The 6780-nt window shown below is 35.0% G+C and overlaps 1 long non-coding RNA gene across 1 annotated transcript; it reads left to right on the plus strand.

The window, feature by feature from the left end:
• Positions 1–1388: 1388 nt before the first annotated feature.
• On the plus strand, positions 1389–4806 carry LOC143052775 (uncharacterized). The gene is made up of 3 exons (XR_012971238.1): positions 1389–1569; positions 2051–2143; positions 2761–4806. It is a non-coding gene; the product is annotated as an uncharacterized LOC143052775 (long non-coding RNA).
• The last annotated feature ends 1974 nt before the right edge of the window (positions 4807–6780 follow it).

The raw sequence follows: 6780 nt of genomic DNA on the forward strand, positions 1-6780 counted from the left end.
GTCCAAAAAAGAAATCAAAAATTGAAAATGCTATTGTTACACCTTTACAAAGCAAAGATGCCAATGAAAGACCTAAAAGTATCGAACTGAGAAAAGCCCCATTAAAAACGAGAGGAAATAGGCGGAAAATTAGGAGGAAGCTCTATAATGCTCACGCGGACGACAAAATAAATAAGGAAATTACAGAAATATTACCTACAGTCATAAGCAAGCTGAGAGCGGCAAATGTTTTAGGGGATTTCTGCAACTTCTTAAAAGTTATTCACAATGGTAAATTTCCTTTAACAAATATAGCGTTCCTCCTTTTTCTTGATGTTGTTAGATGGTATTCTCTAGATAATACATCCAGCATGGAATATTCAGAAGACTGTTTAAAATTCTGGAAGGTAATGTACAGACTTTTCCATGGAAAGGCTCTGAGGTTTATGACAGGAATGAAGTCTGAATATGGCGGCAATAATAGACGAGGGGAATATAGTCCAGAAAACAGTTCCATTAACTTTGCTGTTCCATCTCATAAGCGCGTTGCTACTTACGAGTCTGTAGGAGTCAGCTTACCGAGTGAAATGAAACCGGGTATTATAAATGAAGCTCTTGAGTTAAAATCTGAAACAAAATCGTATGTATTGAGCTTTGATGGCAAAAAACTAGCTCCTGGACTTACTAATGAAAGGGGGGATCAGGATCTGTTTGGTCATGAAGAGAAGGAAACACTATCCCAACTAAGAGAGCGCCTTCAAAATGATCTAAATATTATAGAGCTAGCAAAAGTAGAATGCCAGCGTGTTCCCGGCAAAACAGAAGATAAGATAGAGCAGTTAGAAAGAGCTGTTAAGGTTGTTTCTGTGCGAATAAAGGATTTGAGAATGTTATTTTTGAAACAGCAAATGGCGTTAAATAAGTTCATGAAAGAAGGTGGAAAAGATTGGAAGAAATCTAAATATGTTTATGCAATAAGCAGTGTACAGGCCCAAATGTTTCTAATAAGAAACGTTGTAAAGAAACTATTAGATTCCAATAGTTCTCTCCTTCTCCTAGGATCATTGATAAATGGCACATCGCAGCTTTTCAGTGAGAATCAATCCATTGATATATTTTCACAACGAAACATGTTTTCACTGAAGGAAGTTGAAGATATACCAGAAGGTCTTCTGAATGAATTGAGATTCATAAAACAAAGGTCCCCACAATGGTTCGATGCTCGAAAACAGCTTAAACTAACAGGAAGTACCATATTTGGAGGCTTAGGTCTTGATTCATTAAAACTACAGCGAAGACATTTTGATAAAGTTGTCAAAAACATTGAAATAGCCGAAGTAATTTCAGAAGACACTGCCAAACGAATGGAACACGGCACAGTATCAGAAATACATGCAATAGCAACATTGAAGAAGGTGCACATGTTATTAATTCTAATGGAACTCCCCTCATTCTAGTCTCACCAGATGGGAGCTTGGGAAAAATGAACATGGATGGAATAGATATTCCAACACCTGTTGTAGCATGTGAATTCAAATGCCCATCACCGTCAGATTTTAGGACACCCGTGCACTACGACATGCCCATAAGGTAAAATGTTATTAAATTAAGTTTACACTTGCTTGAGTTTTTTTTTTCGAAACGATCACCTTGATGTTTTTTTTATCAGTTTGAGCTATTGGGGTCTTTTTCTTCAATGAAAGTCCTGTACGATTTTTTACAAATCATTGCAGATTATTTATTTGGAAGGATTAATTTTCGATCTTTATTTAAAATGGATGGAAAACATTGCAGACAGAGTCATTTATGCAAGCTGGTTTGTCAAATTTTCTGAAAACTTATTCTTGGTAATGCAAAAGGCGAATGTTTTTGAAACTTTACAAAAATTATATGTTTCACGGTCCTCAACAATGCTTGTTTAACCAATAGTTGCTGTTTTACTTAGACAAATATGACATCTATGGAATGCTTTAAACAGTTTTTGTCAGTTTTTAATATCATGACAATTACAGTGGCTCAGTGATTTAAGCCCTTGTAAGTCTTTATCTATATATTAGTATTTTTGATTTAGATACATACCTCAGGTTCTGAGTGAAATGGCCAGCATGAATGTTGAGGAACTAATATACCTTTGTTGGATAGATGAGAGCTCTACTGTGTTTAGGTGAGTGATTAAAAGCAGATTTTGGATAAAAATTGTCTTAGTGAACGGTCAACGCGATTGACACTTTATACACTTAACTGTTATCCATATTTTTTTAATTCAAATAAACCTAAGGAATAAAAAATAAACACAAGAAAAAAAGGCGATTCATTTAACAGAAAAACCATAGAAAACAAACGGACAACACGTATTCTATAAAAACAGAGTGAACTAATGTTTTCGGAATGGTTTTTAGTTCCTGCTCAGTATACGACCACCGTTGCAAAGTCGTGAAATGTTCGAATTGTTTACCTTGTTCAAAATGTCATCATTTTAGAATTGTATATGATATTTTATTCAAAATTCATTATTTATATCCAACTACGATACTTTAGGGCACTATATTTTCTGGTCTATACGTCCGTATCTCCTGTCGGTCGGTTGTCGGTCCATCCATTCAATTGTTCGTCCTTTCGGATTAGTACAAATACAAGCTTCCTTATATTAAAATTGAATTCCAAATTAGGGTTTTGACAATAAAAAGGTTTATTGAACATTGAACATGGAAAATAATAACGGCGGGGAATTATTGGACTGTGATATAATATTTCTTATTTTCATCTGTTTTGACACTTCAGAGTGCATTTTGATACTGATACATGGAAATTGATCACAGAAGAAGCACAAAATGTATATTTGAAAGAAACCCCGAAATGCCCAACAAGATTATCTGCCGAATCAAAAGTCATCAAAGAGCGTTTGCACATATTCAGAGAGAATAATTGTGAATTCATTTGCGAAGTTGCATCATGTAAAGGTGAACGAATTGGTTGCTCGTATCTTGTTGATGGATCGCCTTATGTTTATCCAATCTGCAATACAGAGGAAAGAAACAATTTAACCGTCGACGAAATGGATTCAATATTCAGTAGCATTAATATATGTATCAATGAAGCTTATCAAATATGTAGGAAAAAGGCCACAGAAGTTATAGTTTGGATCTTAGCAGACACAGACCGAATATTCAACCCAGATGTTCCCTACGCCATACCAATTGCGTATGCAATGAAGGGCTATAGTCTAGGAACAAAACCAATGAGAGAAATGCATGAAGACGTACTCCGAATGTGTCATGAGAAAAAAATTAATGTAGTTGCAAGCTGTTTTGATGGTCAATGGGCTAAATTATCTACACGAGACAAAAATGATAAACCTCTGACAATAATGCAATTGCAACGCGATGTTTATTCAGAAGCATCAAAACTTACACGAGATGTGATAGTGAAGAAATTACTTTCTGAGTCTATTTTACCAGCTGAACAAATTTTTTCTATTACCGAGAAAACAGAAGAAGGACTAAAAGTTTCATCACCAATGCTCAAAAGAATTACGTTGTCGTTAAGGCACAAACTGAAACAAAAAAAGAGAAGTTCAATTGTTCAGAATTTAGATAGTGACACTGTTTCATGTCTCCCAGACGAAGCTTTAGAAACATTGATTGTTGAAGATAACCACACTATGTTTCCGGACAGGATTGATGTTGAGGAAGAAACCACAAGCGAAAACACAGTTGGAGATAATGATGATGAAGACAATGATATGAATGAAGTAGCCGATCAGACGAAAAATGATAAACCAGTACCACCCGAGACAGTTGCAGCCATCTTCCATTCATTAACGATCCATACTAAAGTATCCGTGAGTAGAAAATGGAGCAAAAGGACAGTCAGCGACCTGATAAAAATACTAGATGACACATCTCTAGTAAGGAAAATGCAACATGACGAATTGAATGTTGTTATCCAGTTGACAAAAACCCATCAATTAAAGTTAGGCATCAAAATAAAACAAACCTGCTGTCGGGATGAAAAGGCCATATTTATCAGAAGAGTGTTTGGGTCAAAGCAGGACGAAATATTTGAAAAAAAGGTCAAGGAACTCATGCCTCTAAAATTGATTGCCTCAAAAGTTGTGCGTACCTGTTTGTCAAAGATACCAAAAGAGCGTTTAAACAACACTGTAGCAGCGATGATGATTGATAAGAGATACTGTGAATGGAAGGAAGCATCTGCATTTAAACTGGATACAGAAATATATAATATTGGCAAAACAATTTGGTTTTCGTTTCCAGAATTTGATGAAGAGAAACAAAAAATGGAGCCAAAATGTCTAGATGCACACCATTTGCTTGTTAACCTTCGCTGTAAAGTTTGTAAAGATGGTGTATGGGGCATACGCAAAGATGCATGGCATGCTGTTGCTGATAGTGATAATAACATTATCAGCAAAGGTATTGTTGTTGACCTTCTCGATAAGCAAAACAATGCATTTGCCAAACGTACATTTAGTAATGAAGTAGAGGAACAAATGAGAAAACTTGATTTCGTTTCAGAAGCAAATTTCTGTTATATGATACGCCGTTGGTATGAAGCTGAAGATTCTGCCGGGTTTTCTGCTGAAGATCGTATTCAACGGAAGCTTCAACTCAAGGCATTTTTGTTGAAAGACGTTGATTTTGGAATTTTTCCACCACCAGGAATGTATGTAAAAGGATTCCCAAAAATCATGTACGAAGGATTTTTGCAGCGCATAGATACATCAATTCAGTTGTACGATATAGTCAAATCTGGATCGTATAACCAAAGAGCATTATCATCACTTGTGAATGAGACGTTTTTCGGAGAACTTAGTGAGTTAGAACCAACGAAATTAGGATGCCCAAAGGCCATTAGTATTCCACGACTTATGGCAAATGTTACAGAGATGCAGCATTTTCGATGTGATCCATCTGAAAGGTATACAATGTGACTTGTTTTCTATATTTGTTTATATAAATAACTATACCGTAATACCTTCGTCCTGTCTTTATATATCAGATATCCTTATTTAAACAGACACCTTGTTAATGTGGAAAACTAAATGTCAGATTAAACACAAGCTAGAAAAACACTATTTGTCATTAATGTTCTTCAATTTTCTACTTTATTTGGCCTTTCAATTATTTTGATTCGAGCGTCACTGATGAGTCTTTTATAGAAGAAACGCGCATCTGACGTAATATAAATTATAAGCCTGGTACCTTATTTGCTCATTGTTGAAGACGTGTCAGCGAATTGCAAGATGAAAACAGGAATTTCGAGGTGTTCAATAGATATAATATGTACATATATGGCTGCCTTGAATTCATGATGTACATCTGTAAAAAATAACTATCAGATGCTAAATTTTTAAATACTACATACAGTACATAGATGAAACACCTAACATTTCAAAATCTTTAATATCCATATATACATGTTCTGAACAATCGATTTTTATATGTCCATCTCTTGTTTAGTTAACTTATAAAAGTAGCTTTTATATATTTTGAAATTTATTTTATTTTCCCGCACTTTTCAGGGCATTTAATATAAACACATCAAGAAGGCCGGTGTATCCACAACACAGTCTTCTTCCAGTGACCGATAAAACAGAAATATGCGTAGCTACATATACAGAATGTAATCACCAGATTCCTCAAATATATCCAAGGTATGTTTAAAAAGTACGAAGAATAACACCACTTTTATACATTCTTAACCCTAATGAATATTTAGAAGTGACTGTGTCTGTCACTCCGCATGTCAGTGCAGATCCATGACCTATTGCAAAAAGAACAACCTCATCTCGATTTTAACACTCAGCGGTTGTGGTCCTTCGTATGCCTGTGAACATTTCCCAAAAATCTCGGAAACCTGGCATTTATGGATTGAAATAGTATTCGTGTATCATGTTTAAATACGGGCGTGTGTAACACAATAATATAACCAACCGGTATCAATTTTGATTAATATGTTAAATAAAATAGCCCAATTACTAGTGTCACAAAGCTCTATCGACTTTGTTGTCGTCGAATCAAACATGACTACTTTAAAGTTGCTTTAACATGGTTCTTATAAAGTTTGGGTTCATATTCCAAAATATGAAATAGTTGATGATGAGACACATTCAACATGTGTTCAATGTTCTAAATTACTTGGTAATATTTACATATATTTTGCAGAAACCACACATTTGATTCGCCCTCCCGGCTTAACAAAAAACAGAGAAAGTCAAAGCGGTCTGATGTTTCGAAACCAAATGCTGTTTCAAGAGGTTGTCTTCCAATACGACAGCATCACAAGTGTGATGAATCAAAGGTGTTACCAACAACTCGGCTTGGAATTGAACTGCAGGACTGAAGATTCATCTTTGAACATTACCTAGTACGTTTTGGACTCAATATCAAGAGAGAAGACAAGGGACGGATGCGGGAAAGAACATCACTGTATGAGAATGTGAAAATGCGGGGGAAGGGGGGGGGGGTATTTTTTTCATTTGAGATTGAACTAAACTAAAATATAAACTAGTATACATAGTCCTAAGTTACTAAATAAATACATTGATAACAATATTGACAAATTTTATTTACCCAAAACTTCATACTATTAAGCCATCAATTTTGAATTTGATGACAATAACCTGCAGTCTAATTAAAAGCATTGAAACACATATCTGCACCAATCCGTCTATGAATCGAATGGTTGATACATAATTTTTGGCGAATATGAATTGTCCTTGTAAGATGAAATAAAACAAAACAATAAACACATAAAAAAACAAAGCACATATTCTCTTGT

This window comes from Mytilus galloprovincialis, chromosome 11, assembly GCF_965363235.1.
Source record: "Mytilus galloprovincialis chromosome 11, xbMytGall1.hap1.1, whole genome shotgun sequence".
Lineage (NCBI taxonomy): Eukaryota > Metazoa > Mollusca > Bivalvia > Mytilida > Mytilidae > Mytilus > Mytilus galloprovincialis.